Source organism: Solea senegalensis, unplaced genomic scaffold (genome assembly GCF_019176455.1).
Source record: "Solea senegalensis isolate Sse05_10M unplaced genomic scaffold, IFAPA_SoseM_1 scf7180000016089, whole genome shotgun sequence".
Lineage (NCBI taxonomy): Eukaryota > Metazoa > Chordata > Actinopteri > Pleuronectiformes > Soleidae > Solea > Solea senegalensis.
Window position 1 is genome coordinate 1 of NW_025321587.1, and position 15984 is coordinate 15984.

A 15984-nucleotide genomic window follows, 5' to 3' on the forward strand; every position below is an offset into this window, starting at 1 on the left:
CAAATTCTGTCACAGAATAAAGGTTTTATTTCAAGTCATCGTATCGAAAAATAAAAGGTTTAGGTTTGTGTCCTCCCAGAAAAGAAACGCGCTCTAATCCTGCAACCTACAATCTCATTTATGAAAGAAACTATGCAGGATAGCCCTGCATCCCTAAGGCAAGTAACGCGTAGTTCTGCAGGGGAAAATAAAAATCAAAAAAACTAAATGCGACACACAGGACAGACAGACAGCAAGAGAGACAGAAAGACAGAGACACACAGAAAGACAGAGACACCAGACAGACAAAGGACAGACAAGTGGACAAGACACAGACCAGACACGAGACAGGCTGAGACCAGACACAAGACAGGCGGAGACCTGACAAGAGACAGGCGGAGACCTGACACACAAGACAGACAGACCAGAGAGAGAGAGAGACAGACAGACAGAACAGTGAGAGACAGTGACACATGCCATGATGGCAGTCTTGGCATGCGTCAGTGTATAAGTAAAGGCCTTTGAACTGAGTAATGCAAAACAAAAAATTTGATTATTGTTATGCCATTGTGTCAGGCATTGTAAATGTTTAGGTGCAAATTAACTTGAGTGGATACGATTTACCCACAAAGATCATGTGGCAAAGGCCTTTAATACTTACCTGAAAGGTAAACATTTTACCAGTTTTTGAAGGAATTTGCTAATGGTGTGCATATTGCCAGTCTTGCAGCATAAATTTTGTTCACCTTTCTGGTGCAGTAAAGTCAATTGGAGTGTTAGTCTTGGTCCAAAAGGTCAGATAAACGTCAGTCCAAGTCAGTCATCACACGCACACGCACACACACAAAACTGCACTTAACATTTGAAATTTTACCTCAACTAAAACGCAATCTAATTAAGATGGACATGCAGTGATGTCGGTGCTCCTCTTGACTGATGCTAGAAGGAAAGTACAGGTTAGTTCACTTACTGTGCATGGACGCGGAAGGCACCCATGTTTGTCTATATAAAATTACTATACGCGCAAGGCCAGACATACAATAATACAAATAGGCCATGAAGGCACGGGCACAGTGGCCGTCATGGACTACTTGCATTAAAGGACATATGGCAATACTAAGGCAATGGCACGGCTGCCATCCAAAGCCAGGTGCTGTGTTTGTAGATCACCAGGATCTATTTTTAACGTGCTAAGGCTAACGGTAGATTAATGGCCACGATGGAAAAGAGAGAAACAAAAAAATAAAAGGCACAGCGGCCAACAAGTCTAAGCCTTGTGACAGAGTGTACAAGTGTATTCCTACCATCTAGCTTTAACTGTACACCAACATCCATTTAAACCTCAGTTAAGATCTGGTCCTCCAACATCACTGTATTTTAGTGCTAAAGAAAACAGTTCAAGTTGATATTTTATTTTCATTTTAGAAATGAGGAAAGGCAAGAGAGCCAGAACAGAGCGACACGGCGGCCGGAAGAGCGATGGCCCGCGGCCTGCGTATCACTTACCATCTTAAGAAACAGTTAGAAAGAAAAGTGGTTAAGGGCACAGTGGTAAGGCAAGAAAACGCCTCCATAGAGAGGCATGTTCTTACCTTTGCATGTAAATTGTCAGTGTGACTCGGTAGTTAACTGTGGGCAGCCAGACTAGCAAGTCAGTTGCCGACACCTAAGTACCTTCACTTTCAAATAAACACAACACACAAGTTTTCTTTTGTTTATTCCCCTACTCTGCAAACCCTAGCACACATGGAGGCCAAGACGGTAGCCCCCAGAGAAGAAATAAAAAAATATGGACTCACCCTTTGTAGACAGACCTAAAAAGGAAATGTTAGTTCATTATATCAATCATCTAAGCCCTTCAAGACACCATATCTACTTTAATGTGAACTGCTGAACATAATCATACTCTCAGACCATCTTAACTATTCAACCCAAGCATCTCGGTCACACACACAACCCATTCATTCAGAGAGAGAATTTCAAATACTCTCATGAGTCACCTCATTCTTTCAAATCACTCGCTCAGCAGTTCCACAAAAATATAACCAACGAGGACCAGATTTCAGAGCACCCAATAAAGTGGTCAGGAGCATACAAAACCAACCTGTGGCAAATGCTCCATGTACAACCCTCAGCTATTTGACAGATGGAAAGCAGGAGAATAGAAAGAACGTGGCCATGTTGGACAATGCAGAGAGATGTAGGCACAGCGGCCAAGAAAGCGTGGGGACACAGCGGCCACCCAGAATTAAATCATGACACCTACTATTTGACGATCTTCATGAAGATCAATCTGGGGGAAAAAAAACAAAAAAAAAATGTTTGAGTCCACTCTCCAGCCTTGACAATGTTCTAGTTCATACCATTACAGGTGTAAAATAACTAGGTAAGGTGTTCTAGAATGTGTTTGCATGAGGTACAGACATGGTTCACCCAGCCTGAGATATAAAGACTCACTTTCAGTTAAAACATTGCTGCCAGCACAAATTCTTTGCTAACAGTGAAACAAAGAAATTAACATAATCACAAGTGATGTAGAATAAAGTTGATTAAGATTCAAGGAATGCCTTTTAAGTTCAAGTATAGAAATGTCAGTACCTCAAACAACCACACTCTTTAAAAACACAAAAAACTTATATTATAGATGTGTGATTAAATTAAGAGGATATATTGCCATCAGTTACATACATTTTGATTTTTAATGATGTAGTAAATTATCTCTAAAGGTGCCACTCACCTTTTTTTGACAGCCTCAGGCTTTTGTATATGGCGGGTCCGACCAGGTCTCCGTGAGCAGGAAGCAGGTAGTTCCTTTAAAAAAAAAAGTTTGTATTTTAATGACTACAGAATCATAAAAGACATGCATTAACCCTGAATCTGTTTTTAAACATTTAACATACAGGGTTCGTACAGCTTTTTAAGAGTAAAATTCAAGCACTTTTCCAGCACTTTCAAGATAAAATATAAACTTTTTCTAGGACCCCCGAAGCTTTAAATAAATTCTATATATACACTGTACATATGACAAATAATCCTCACTGTTCACATTCATTTATGTTTTACTGTAGCTCTTTTGCAGTTACGACAACCCAATTTACATAGCAAGGGATCTTTTATGAAACACAGGATTTAACAGTAACATTAATTAAGGTTCCACTCCAGTATTAACAGAGCTGTGTTATTGTTCAAATGTAAGGGTAGAACATGCTAAATACTTGACACCTGTAGAGGATGTTTTTTTTTCAGATTTTTTTTTTTTCTTTTTAAAACAACAAAAAACTGCATACATATTTTCTGGATGTGTTCCGGTAAAGTTAAATATAAATAATTATCCTCTATTGTCATTATAGCATTGCTAAAACAACAAATCTAATGGTTGCCAAAGACTTCTGCACAGAAAATCTAAAAATGTAATATTACAACTAAAAGTAGCTTTCTGACTAAAATAGACTATATGCAACAATGAAACGGTATTTACTGCAACTGCACTTCAAATTGATATTTCAAAAAGAAAAGAAACATCAAAAACAGATGATGGCGATATGACTACACTAGTGTAAGGAGAAGAAATGATAACAGAATAAGCCACCCCCCTTCCTATGTTTTTTTTAAAGTCATTTCATATGTTAAGAGGTTATTATGTCCAGTTTTTATGTATTTTAGCTCACAAAATAGTATTTGTGCTCCTGTTTCTGTGACGAAAAGTAGCTCATACAGAGAGGTGTGGTTTATCCTTTTGGACATAAAATAGAGTATCAAGTGTGCACCGCTCAGGAGTAAACAGGCAAGCACATGTGTATGAGCACGGTTTCCTCCCGGTACCATAGCGATAGCGGCGCACCAGATAACTTCATATTATCATTTTTTTCCAGAGAACTATAATGTGTGGCGGGAATGCGCAACAAAAGACCGAAAAGCGCGACTGCCATGCTCAGTGCGTGAGACTTGAGAGCCCTGCGTTAGGATGAAGTAACCCCCGAGCTAACGCTATCAGCTAACAACATGCATTTGAACCAATGACTGAACGAGAACAAGCTGATCAGCTAATTGCTAACGGTTGTGAGCGTCAATTTAGCATACTATTTCTTTGAGGGACATGCGCAAGGAAAGGAAAGAAAACACGGGGGAGCAACAATCATACGAGATGGCGGAGAAAACACATTACACCTTCATTTTATTTAAATTTCCAGAAGACATTTTTTTAATTAAGAGACTGGTCAATATATAGTAAATCCAGCATTTTCCAGCACAGTGCTCAAATTTCAAGCACATTTCAAACTATATTTAAAATCAAGCATTTTCCAGACTTTCAAGGCTTGGTAGAACCCTGAACATAAAAAAACACATGTCTTTCCAGTGAAAAACTCAATAGTAATGACAATGAGTGGAACAGTGTGTTAACATAGCACAGCAGCCATTTTAACTTGATTTTAGTCTTGGTTTGTCTATTTTGATAATGGATTGGTTTAAGTGTTTGAGTTTCAGATATTTTGTTACCATTTGTTACCATTTAGATAACTTGACAAAAGTTACTCACCATTCTGGACGGGCCACCAATCTGGACCGGGTCGAACACGCCATCCTGGAGCGCCTTGCTGCGTTTTTATACAGGAGCCGATGCACGCGGCCAACTTTTCGGCGTCTGACGTCACGCCGTGGTAGTTTTCTTTTCTTTTTTCTCTTCTATTTTTAAAGTTCCCTTTTTGAGGTTTTATGACGGTTGTTGCGTTACCGTTAAGTTCCCTCCACCCGGAACAGTTTCAGTAGTTAAGCAGCGACACTTTTTTCGCGTCTTTTCTTTCATTCCACAGCTCGTGCAGCTTCTCTTCAAAGTAACATCACGGGACTGTTGGCTGGAGGGAGATTAAATAAGAAGAGGAGGAGGAAGCAATCAGCGGTCATCAGCTGATTAAAAAACACCTGCGTGAAGACAGAGCAGGTGTTTTGTGCGGTTGGCAAACAACGATTTGGTGCATTACCGCCACCATCTGGTATGGAGTGTGGATCGGAATGTTGTTGGTGCTTTTGCCACCTTGTCTGCTATTTCGTTCCCTTTAACACCAATGTGTGCTGGTATCCATAAACATATTACTGTGAGTCCCATCATCTGAATTCTATATGTTTGTTGTATTTCTATTATGAGGTCGTATAATATCACAGTAAAACAACAATCCATGATGAATTAGTTTATTTCGTGTCACATCAATAGCTCTACATGAGGTGCTGCATGTTGAAAAGCAGAGGCCGCCCAGCGACAAGGTGACAGTACATTTTCTCCACTCTACTATCCATAAAACATCAGCAAGAAACCACTTAATGCTGCACTTCATCTCATCACATTAATGGTGATCAAATATAAAACAAGAACATTTTTAAAAAATATATAAAATTGAAACAGAAATATTAAAACACACACCAGGGGACACAAAGCAAAGCATTTAGAGCTATCTCTCTCTCTACAAAGCAAAGTGCTGAGTCATGATAATTAAGCCAAGGCATCACTGCAGTCTAAAGCATGAGCTTTGATTTTTTTTTCATTTTTATTAACTTGCTTATTGCTTCTGGATACACACACATTCAAGCTTGTGTTAACTACAGTAATGCACGCGTGTCACAGTGTGGAGTTTTGTCTACGGGAGCAGATGCAGCTGTGTTCATGAGTAACATGCAGTGACTCAACAAACCACGTTATATGGACTTTTCTTTACATCTTCATCTACAGTACATTCTCAAAGCGTCTCTACAACTTTAAAAATGAGCAATTCAACTCTTTCATTTCCTTTTTCATTTATATGTCTATAATTTATCCCGGAAACAAAGGCATAAAGTAAAATAAAACAGCATAATTCAAGGAAAAACTAGAAAAATAGTAAAGACAGAGCCTATACATGGAAGACGGTTATTTGTAAACATCACATTCTGCGATTCACATGGAATATTGAAATTAATAATCATGTTTACATCTTCAAACAAGCATCTTTCTCTGTCTGGTAGGAACATTATTAAAACAAAATGTACTGCCTAACAAGACTTTTATCATTAGTTATCATTTTCTCACAAAATTGTCCCTCAAAAGGTCACTTTTCCTGAGATATAGGAGGTTAAATGACAGAAGGAGTGACGGACAATACAGGCAGATGAAAAGCTGGCTAAAAGTCATTTCAGTCACAATTACATCTAGATTAATTATTATAGGTTTCCTCATCAGTTACATACATCATCTCTACATTTGCCCTTCAGCTTTACTGACAAGAGTGTGTGCTCCTCAAAATGACCTGCAGTACATGAATAACAATCAACCAAATCGATATAACAATCATAGATACACATAGATAGCGAACTGTACTGGTACATTTAAAATAAAACCTGAATCCTTCTGCAATAACACAAAGTGTATTTTGGACAAAAGCTTATCAGTCTGTAATTTGTATTATCATTGACATCAGTGCACACGACTGACGACTGCTGCATTTCATTATCACATATCCCACACCACACCTTCACATACAACAACACATTATATTCACTGTACATATATGTAAAGCTGTGTAATTCATCTAAATCTAAAGCCTATCTATATAGACTAATATGTCTATATAGATGCCACTGTTGCTGTAAAGTGCTGACATGGTCACAGTTACAATTAGCAAAGAAAGGTAAAGCACATAATTTATGAGATAGCTTTGCTTCAATTCTTTGCTTCTTATCATCTGTTAAAGCCCGATAAAACAAATGCAGATTCATTAATAATCAAACTCTATGGTGAGTCTCTTTGTGTATAAACTTAACGTGTTAGAAAATATGTAAGTGTACAATAAACTCAGTGAGCTGAATGTTTTCTAAATAAGTGAGTGTGGCTGCCTGAAAAAGTGAGGATATTAGAAACATTTTTGTAGATGTATTTTGAGAATCTTTATCATTTTAAACCCCCATCATTTCAATAGGTGAATCACAGAAGACGTGACCTCAGCTGACTGCACCAGTCTTCACTTCTCTCTGATAAAAAAAAGTATTTTAGCTCCACATTTGTTAGCACCTGTGAAATTCTCTCAGTGTTTTCTTCATCTCCTGTCCACCAATCTTTTTCAGGCACTAACCTTAATAACCATTTTCGCTCTAGTTTTGAAAGGAGATCAGCCACTAATGTTATTATAAATAAACAATACACATGCCATATTATATACAAGAAATCACATGTCATGTATGTATGTAGTTTGATGTAAAGAATAATACTGTACAGTGACGGTAAAAGGGAGGTAGATTTAGCTGCGAGAGCGGCTGCTAAACCTTCCCCAAACACAAGATGTAGTTTCTTTTATTCTTTTTTTATGTTAGGTAAGTCGGGTGTTTGTGTGGAAGTCATGTTTTCAGTGAGTGTCTGTGTCTCAGGCTGGTTCCTGATGATGGCAGCACACATTAATCAAAGTCAGCACTAATTGTTCACTGCTTACCTGCCCGCATCACGTGTGAGGACGTTCATGCTGTTGAGCAGGGTCCTTGAAACAGGGTAGGCAACGTAGGCAGCTGCTTGACGCCCTGAGAGGGGACAGTTGACACCTTAAAAAACATGGGTTTTTTTGCAAGAGAGTGCAATGACAAAATCTAACTAAATGCCATTTTGATTCAATGTATGGCCCCCAAGTCCCTGTTCGCCAGGGCCCCAAAAACTCTTAATACCCCCTGTCTAATAAAATTGAGGGCAGATCACGTTTACCTGTTAGGCAACACACTACATGTATCCAACCCACTGCGGCATTACATTGCTTGTTGGTGGCCAACTTTTCAGGGGAGAGCGCGAACGCAGTCCCCCACTACCAGAAATTATGCAGGCGAGATTCCCACATTTGGGGAATTCGCAGGGGGCAGCACAACCGGAGTGCAATGGCCGAGCCTCGCCCTGGGTGAACCACCTTCTTGATCATGGTGTCTCCCCTGCCAGGTAAGTATGAGTTGTACACATCAAGGCCAGGCCACTCTTTCACAGACAAACCACAATCACTGGTGGTGCTAACAGAGCTAACAGAAACGTAGCTCCTGGAGGTGCTGCGTGACTCTGCATGAATTCAGGACTGAAGAAAGTGTAATACACCAAGGCTTAAATAAAAGACTATTTAATCAAAAGACAAAGATTTTTTGATTCCCCGTCGTTGCAGTGCATGATTTCCCATCATGCACTGCAACATTTCCACATCAAAGCCTGACCTACGATCATCCATTGCGCCTATTTAACCCTCGAAAAACAAACAGTCAAATTGTAACACTAGAAGTTCAAGCGATGAAATGTTGGAAGTAGATTATGGCAAATGTCATTTGATCAACAGCTGAAATGTAAGAGAGGCAAAAGGCAACAGGGTTTTGATCTCTCTCCAGTAGGGAAGCACCTCCTGTTTCTTTGGTTAGTACGAGAGAGTGACAATCTTGACACTGCCACGCTGTCTGGGGTTTGGACACTACTTTTTCTCCAAACTGCACAGCTCAGGTACTGTCATCACCACATAACAAAAGCGCAAGCCGAGATTGTACTCGATGGTTTAACTTGGACAAATGAGGGGGGTGCACCATTCCTGGAGATGCTGCAATACCAGGTTGATGCGTGGAGTGGACGGAGCAAGCCCCTGTTCCATCTCCCAGTTCCAAAAATCAATTTAATATATGGTCCCCGGGTAGGGGACGTATCAGATATTAAACTGATAAGAACAGATACTACACTTGATCTTAGCCAAAAGGCCGAGAAGCGATGACCGGCAACTGGCGTAGGAAACATAGTGATTCTCTGCACAGTCCTTCTCTCGCAGGGGTCTAAAGGTTCAACTCACACCAAGGCCAGAATGCGAAACGTGACTACACTAAGACGAACCACGGCAGAAGAAAATATCAGAATCGCCGCAAATAAGACTATTTTAATCCCCGTATTAACATTTGATTCCTTCAAAAAAGTCACATTTCCCATCATGCACTGCAACATCTCCACATCAACGCCTGACCTACACTCATCTATTACGCCTCTATTTAACCTTCGAAAAACAAACAGTGGAATTGTAAAACTTTGAGATCAAGTGATGAAAAGCTGAAGTGGACTCCGGCAAATGTCATTTGATCAACGACTGAAATGCGAGAGAAGCGAAATGCAAAGGGCTTATTATCCCTCTCAAGGAAGGAAGCCCCTCCTGTTTCTTTGTTTGCCACGAGAGGGTGACAATCTCAACACGGCCACCTACTGGTCTGGGTATGAACAACACTGTTTCTCCCAACTGCACAGCTCCGATGCAACCGACACTATTATGTTAGCTTTACTGTAATACGATCAATAATAGTCGGGATTGGTGAGACTTCATTTTAACTTTACTCGAGTCCCAAGACTTTAATCTATCCAGCTTTCACTCAGGGTTTTCATGTCTTTCTTGACCATTTTGAGAAGGGTGTAGCTGCATGCTTGCAGGCAACCGGTTTAGGCCCGTAGAATTAGCCCCCTCAGCGAACTCCTTTTTTCGGGGCTTAATTTAGCGGGCCTAAACCTACGGCCTGTGGGCCTGCAGTGCCATACTGTCGACAATTTCATATACTGTATGTGTATTCATTTTAGCTTTTCTCACACACAGCTTTTCCCCAACGACGGCTTCCTGCCAGACCTGAGGCTGCAGTGTAAGGAACCAGTCCCAACTTCTCCAGTTAGGTAAGTGACAGAAATGAGCCCCTAAGTTGGTTTGTCGAGCGCAGTTTCAGGGCCCCAGTTTTAAGGGTTTATTTCGCAAAAGCACCCCCCACCACAACCCTGTTTCTCCACATAGCGCAGCTCAAATTGAGGGCAGATCACAAGCGACCTGTTAGCAGCGACACGCATGTATCCGAACTGCAGACATATTGCTTGTTGTACAACTTTTCAGGGGAGAGCGCGAACGCAGTCCCCCACTACCAGAAATTATGCAGTCGAGATTCCCACATTTGGGGAATTCGCAGGGGTCAGCACAACCGGAGTGCAATGGCCGAGCCTCGCCCTGGGTGAACCACCTTCTTGATCATGGTGTCTCCCCTGCCAGGTAAGTATGAGTTGTACACATCAAGGACAGGCCACTCTTTCACAGACAAACCACAATCACTGGTGGTGCTAACAGAGCTAACAGAAACGTAGCTCCTGGAGGTGCTGCGTGACTCTGCATGAATTTAGGACTGAAGAAAGTGTAATACACCAAGGCTTAAATAAAATCTATCCAGCTTTCACTCAGCCCTTTCATGTGTTTCTTGACCATTTTGAGAAGGGTGTAGCTGCAGACTTGCAGGCAACCGGTTTAGGCCCGTAGAATTAGCCCCCTCAGCGAATTCCTTTTTTCGTTTGTTTTTAGTTTAATTATTTCACTTGTGTCAGCGAACGACGGACAATCACAGGGCAAGTACTCGGTGAGTTAAGTTTAAAACGAAGGGGCTTAATTTAGCGGGCCTAAACCTACGGCCTGTGGGCCTGCAGTGCCATACTGTCGACAATTTCATATACTGTATGTGTATTCATTTTAGCTTTTCTCACACACAGCTTTTCCCCAACGACGGCTTCCTGCCAGACCTGAGGCTGCAGTTTAAGGAACCAGTACCAACTTCTCCAGTTAGGTAAGTGACAGAAATGAGCCCCTAAGTTGGTTTGTCGAGCGCAGTTTCAGGGCCCCAGTTTTAAGGGTTTATTTCGCAAAAGCACCCCCCACCACAACCACAAGCCTGTTTCTCCACACAGCGCAGCTCAAATTGAGGGCAGATCACAAGCGACCTGTTAGCAGCGACACGCATGTATCCGAACCCACTGCAGACATATTGCTTGTTGTACAACTTTTCCGGGGAGAGCGCGAACGCAGTCCCCCACTACCAGAAATTATGCAGTCGAGATTCCCACATTTGGGGAATTCGCAGGGGTCAGCACAACCGGAGTGCAATGGCCGAAAGCCCTGCGAACCACCTTGATCATGGTGTCTCCGCCAGGTAAGTATGAGTTGTACCAATACTGGCGACAGGCCACTCTTTTCACAGACAAACCACAATCACTGGTGAAAGCACAGAGCTTAACACAGAAACGTGAGAAGCCCTGGAGGTGCGCTATGATTCTGCATGAATTCAGGATCAAAGTGTAATACACACCAGGTTTAAATAAAATCTATCCAGCTTTCACTGTAGCCCTTCAAGGTGTTTCTGACCATTTTGAGAAGGGGTGTAGCTGCAGACCCTTGCAGGCAACCGGTTTAGGCCCGTGAGAATTAGCCCCTCAGCTTACCTCTTTTTCGCTTGTTTTTTAGTTTAATTATTTCACTTGTGTCAACGAACGACGGACAATCACAGGGCAAGTACTCGGTGAGTTAAGTTTAAAACGAAGGGGCTTAATTTAGCGGGCCTAAACCTACGGCCTGTGGGCCTGCAGTGCCATACTGTCGACAATTTCATATACTGTATGTGTATTCATTTTAGCTTTTCTCACACCCAGCTTTTCCCCAACGACGGCTTCCTGCCAGACCTGAGGCTGCAGTTTAAGGAACCAGTACCAACTTCTCCAGTTAGGTAAGTGACAGAAATGAGCCCCTAAGTTGGTTTGGCGAGCGCAGTTTCAGGGCCCCAGTTTTAAGGGTTTATTTCGCAAAAGCACCCCCCACCACAACCACAAGCCTGTTTCTCCACACAGCGCAGCTCAAATTGAGGGCAGATCACAAGCAACCTGTTAGCAGCGACACGCATGTATCCGAACTGCAGACATATTGCTTGTTGTACAACTTTTCGTGGAGAGCGCGAACGCAGTCCCCCACTACCAGAAATTATACAGTCGAGATTCCCACATTTGGGGAATTCGCAGGGGTCAGCACAACCGCAGTGCAATGGCCGAGCCTCGCCCTGGGTGAACCACCTTCTTGATCACGGTGTCTCCCCTGCCAGGTAAGTATGAGTTGTACACATCAAGGACAGGCCACTCTTTCACAGACAAACCACAATCACTGGTGGTGCTAACAGAGCTAACAGAAACGTAGCTCCTGGAGGTGCTGCGTGACTCTGCATGAATTCAGGACTGAAGAAAGTGTAATACCCCAAGGCTTAAATAAAATCTATCCAGCTTTCACTCAGCCCTTTCATGTGTTTCTTGACCATTTTGAGAAGGGTGTAGCTGCAGACTTGCAGGCAACCGGTTTAGGCCCGTAGAATTAGCCCCCTCAGCGAATTCCTTTTTTCGTTTGTTTTTAGTTTAATTATTTCACTTGTGTCAACGAACGACGGACAATCACAGGGCAAGTACGCGGTGAGTTAAGTTTAAAACGAAGGGGCTTAATTTTGCGGGCCTAAACCTACGGCCTGTGGGCCTGCAGTGCCATACTGTCGACAATTGTCATATACTGCATGTGTATTCATTTTAGCTTTTCTCACACAACCAACCGGAGTGCAATGGCCGAGCCTCGCCCTGGGTGAACCACCTTCTTGATCATGGTGTCTCCCCTGCCAGGTAAGTATGAGTTGTACACATCAAGGACAGGCCACTCTTTCACAGACAAACCACAATCACTGGTGGTGCTAACAGAGCTAACAGAAACGTAGCTCCTGGAGGTGCTGCGTGACTCTGCATGAATTGAGGACTGAAGAAAGTGTAATACACCAAGGCTTAAATAAAAGACTATTTAATCAAAAGACAAAGATTTTTTGATTCCCCGTCGTTGCAGTGCATGATTTCCCATCATGCACTGCAACATTTCCACATCAAAGCCTGACCTACGATCATCCATTGCGCCTATTTAACCCTCGAAAAACAAACAGTCAAATTGTAACACTAGAAGTTCAAGCGATGAAATGTTGGAAGTAGATTATGGCAAATGTCATTTGATCAACAGCTGAAATGTAAGAGAGGCAAAAGGCAACAGGGTTTTGATCTCTCTCCAGTAGGGAAGCACCTGCTGTTTCTTTGGTTAGTACGAGAGAGTGACAATCTTGACACTGCCACGCTGTCTGGGGTTTGGACACTACTTTTTCTCCAAACTGCACAGCTCAGGTACTGTCATCACCACATAACAAAAGCGCAAGCTGAGATTGTACTCGATGCTTTAACTTGGACAAATGAGGGGGGTGCACCATTCCTGGAGATGCTGCAATACCAGGTTGATGCGTGGAGTGGACGGAGCAAGCCCCTGTTCCATCTCCCAGTTCCAAAAATCAATTTAATATATGGTCCCCGGGTAGGGGACGTATCAGATATTAAACTGATAAGAACAGATACTACACTTGATCTTAGCCAAAAGGCCGAGAAGCGATGACCGGCAACTGGCGTAGGAAACATAGTGATTCTCTGCACAGTCCTTCTCTCGCAGGGGTCTAAAGGTTCAACTCACACCAAGGCCAGAATGCGAAACGTGACTACACTAAGACGAACCACGGCAGAAGAAAATATCAGAATCGCCGCAAATAAGACTATTTTAATCCCCGTATTAACATTTGATTCCTTCAAAAAAGTCACATTTCCCATCATGCACTGCAACATCTCCACATCAACGCCTGACCTACACTCATCTATTACGCCTCTATTTGACCTTCGAAAAACAAACAGTGGAATTGTAAAACTTTGAGATCAAGTGATGAAAAGCTGAAGTGGACTCCGGCAAATGTCATTTGATCAACGACTGAAATGCGAGAGAAGCGAAATGCAAAGGGCTTATTATCCCTCTCAAGGAAGGAAGCCCCTCCTGTTTCTTTGTTTGCCACGAGAGGGTGACAATCTCAACACGGCCACCTACTGGTCTGGGTATGAACAACACTGTTTCTCCCAACTGCACAGCTCCGATGCAACCGACACTATTATGTTAGCTTTACTGTAATACGATCAATAATAGTCGGGATTGGTGAGACTTCATTTTAACTTTACTCGAGTCCCAAGACTTTAATCTATCCAGCTTTCACTCAGGGTTTTCATGTCTTTCTTGACCATTTTGAGAAGGGTGTAGCTGCATGCTTGCAGGCAACCGGTTTAGGCCCGTAGAATTAGCCCCCTCAGCGAACTCCTTTTTTCGGGGCTTAATTTAGCGGGCCTAAACCTACGGCCTGTGGGCCTGCAGTGCCATACTGTCGACAATTTCATATACTGTATGTGTATTCATTTTAGCTTTTCTCCCACACAGCTTTTCCCCAACGACGGCTTCCTGCCAGACCTGAGGCTGCAGTTTAAGGAACCAGTACCAACTTCTCCAGTTAGGTAAGTGACAGAAATGAGCCCCTAAGTTGGTTTGTCGAGCGCAGTTTCAGGGCCCCAGTTTTAAGGGTTTATTTCGCAAAAGCACACCCCACCACAACCACAAGCCTGTTTCTCCACACAGCGCAGCTCAAATTGAGGGCAGATCACAAGCGACCTGTTAGCAGCGACACGCATGTATCCGAACCCACTGCAGACATACTGCTTGTTGTACAACTTTTCAGGGGAGAGCGCGAACGCAGTCCCCCACTACCAGAAATTATGCAGTCGAGATTCCCACATTTGGGGAATTCGCAGGGGTCAGCACAACCGGAGTGCAATGGCCGAGCCTCGCCCTGGGTGAACCATCTTCTTGATCATGGTGTCTCCCCTGCCAGGTAAGTATGAGTTGTACACATCAAGGACAGGCCACTCTTTCACAGACAAACCACAATCACTGGTGGTGCTAACAGAGCTAACAGAAACGTAGCTCCTGGAGGTGCTGCGTGACTCTGCATGAATTCAGGACTGAAGAAAGTGTAATACACCAAGGCTTAAATAAAATCTATCCAGCTTTCACTCAGCCCTTTCATGTGTTTCTTGACCATTTTGAGAAGGGTGTAGCTGCAGACTTGCAGGCAACCGGTTTAGGCCCGTAGAATTAGCCACCTCAGCGAATTCCTTTTTTCGTTTGTTTTTAGTTTAATTATTTCACTTGTGTCAACGAACGACGGACAATCACAGGGCAAGTACTCGGTGAGTTAAGTTTAAAACGAAGGGGCTTAATTTTGCGGGCCTAAACCTACGGCCTGTGGGCCTGCAGTGCCATACTGTCGACAATTTCATATACTGTATGTGTATTCATTTTAGCTTTTCTCACACACAGCTTTTCCCCAACGACGGCTTCCTGCCAGACCTGAGGCTGCAGTTTAAGGAACCAGTACCAACTTCACCAGTTAGGTAAGTGACAGAAATGAGCCCCTAAGTTGGTTTGTCGAGCGCAGTTTCAGGGCCCCAGTTTTAAGGGTTTATTTCGCAAAAGCACACCGCACCACAACCACAAGCCTGTTTCTCCACACAGCGCAGCTCAAATTGAGGGCAGATCACAAGCGACCTGTTAGCCGCGACACGCATGTATCCGAACCCACTGCAGACATATTGCTTGTTGTACAACTTTTCAGGGGAGAGCGCGAACGCAGTCCCCCACTACCAGAAATTATGCAGGCGAGATTCCCACATTTGGGGAATTCGCAGGGGTCAGCACAACCGGAGTGCAATGGCCGAGCCTCGCCCTGGGTGAACCACCTTCTTGATCATGGTGTCTCCCCTGCCAGGTAAGTATGAGTTGTACACATCAAGGACAGGCCACTCTTTCACAGACAAACCACAATCACTGGTGGTGCTAACAGAGCTAACAGAAACGTAGCTCCTGGAGGTGCTGCGTGACTCTGCATGAATTCAGGACTGAAGAAAGTGTAATACCCCAAGGCTTAAATAAAATCTATCCAGCTTTCACTCAGCCCTTTCATGTGTTTCTTGACCATTTTGAGAAGGGTGTAGCTGCAGACTTGCAGGCAACCGGTTTAGGCCCGTAGAATTAGCCCCCTCAGCGAATTCCTTTTTTCGTTTGTTTTTAGTTTAATTATTTCACTTGTGTCAACGAACGACGGACAATCACAGGGCAAGTACTCGGTGAGTTAAGTTTAAAACGAAGGGGCTTAATTTAGCGGGCCTAAACCTACGGCCTGTGGGCCTGCAGTGCCATACTGTCGACAATTTCATATACTGTATGTGTATTCATTTTAGCTTTTCTCACACACAGCTTTTCCCCAACG

General features: G+C 43.0%; 1 long non-coding RNA gene, 8 other non-coding genes and 1 pseudogene across 10 annotated transcripts; 1 reads left to right on the forward strand and 9 right to left on the reverse strand.

The window, feature by feature from the left end:
• Nucleotides 1-7762: 7762 nt before the first annotated feature.
• On the reverse strand, nucleotides 7763-7926 carry LOC122762799. The gene has a single exon (XR_006358777.1). It is a non-coding gene; the product is annotated as a U1 spliceosomal RNA (small nuclear RNA).
• A 601-nt stretch (nucleotides 7927-8527) lies between these two features.
• LOC122762795 lies at nucleotides 8528-8718 on the reverse strand. The gene has a single exon (XR_006358773.1). It is a non-coding gene; the product is annotated as a U2 spliceosomal RNA (small nuclear RNA).
• Nucleotides 8719-9860: 1142 nt separating this feature from the next.
• On the reverse strand, nucleotides 9861-10024 carry LOC122762792. The gene has a single exon (XR_006358771.1). It is a non-coding gene; the product is annotated as a U1 spliceosomal RNA (small nuclear RNA).
• Nucleotides 9989-14486, forward strand: LOC122762789. 2 transcript variants are annotated; one of them, XR_006358769.1, is made up of 5 exons: nucleotides 9989-10016; nucleotides 10505-10578; nucleotides 11438-11511; nucleotides 14100-14173; nucleotides 14395-14486. It is a non-coding gene; the product is annotated as an uncharacterized LOC122762789 (long non-coding RNA). The 2 variants fall into 2 exon arrangements; XR_006358770.1 differs by lacking the exon at nucleotides 9989-10016 and having other exon boundaries at nucleotides 10360-10578.
• LOC122762793 lies at nucleotides 10797-10949 on the reverse strand (annotated as a pseudogene).
• LOC122762800 lies at nucleotides 11725-11888 on the reverse strand. Its single transcript, XR_006358778.1, has one exon. It is a non-coding gene; the product is annotated as a U1 spliceosomal RNA (small nuclear RNA).
• Nucleotides 12286-12447, reverse strand: LOC122762794. The gene has a single exon (XR_006358772.1). It is a non-coding gene; the product is annotated as a U1 spliceosomal RNA (small nuclear RNA).
• Nucleotides 13049-13239, reverse strand: LOC122762796. Its single transcript, XR_006358774.1, has one exon. It is a non-coding gene; the product is annotated as a U2 spliceosomal RNA (small nuclear RNA).
• LOC122762797 lies at nucleotides 14392-14555 on the reverse strand. Its single transcript, XR_006358775.1, has one exon. It is a non-coding gene; the product is annotated as a U1 spliceosomal RNA (small nuclear RNA).
• Nucleotides 14556-15327: 772 nt separating this feature from the next.
• Nucleotides 15328-15491, reverse strand: LOC122762798. The gene has a single exon (XR_006358776.1). It is a non-coding gene; the product is annotated as a U1 spliceosomal RNA (small nuclear RNA).
• Nucleotides 15492-15984: the final 493 nt, after the last annotated feature.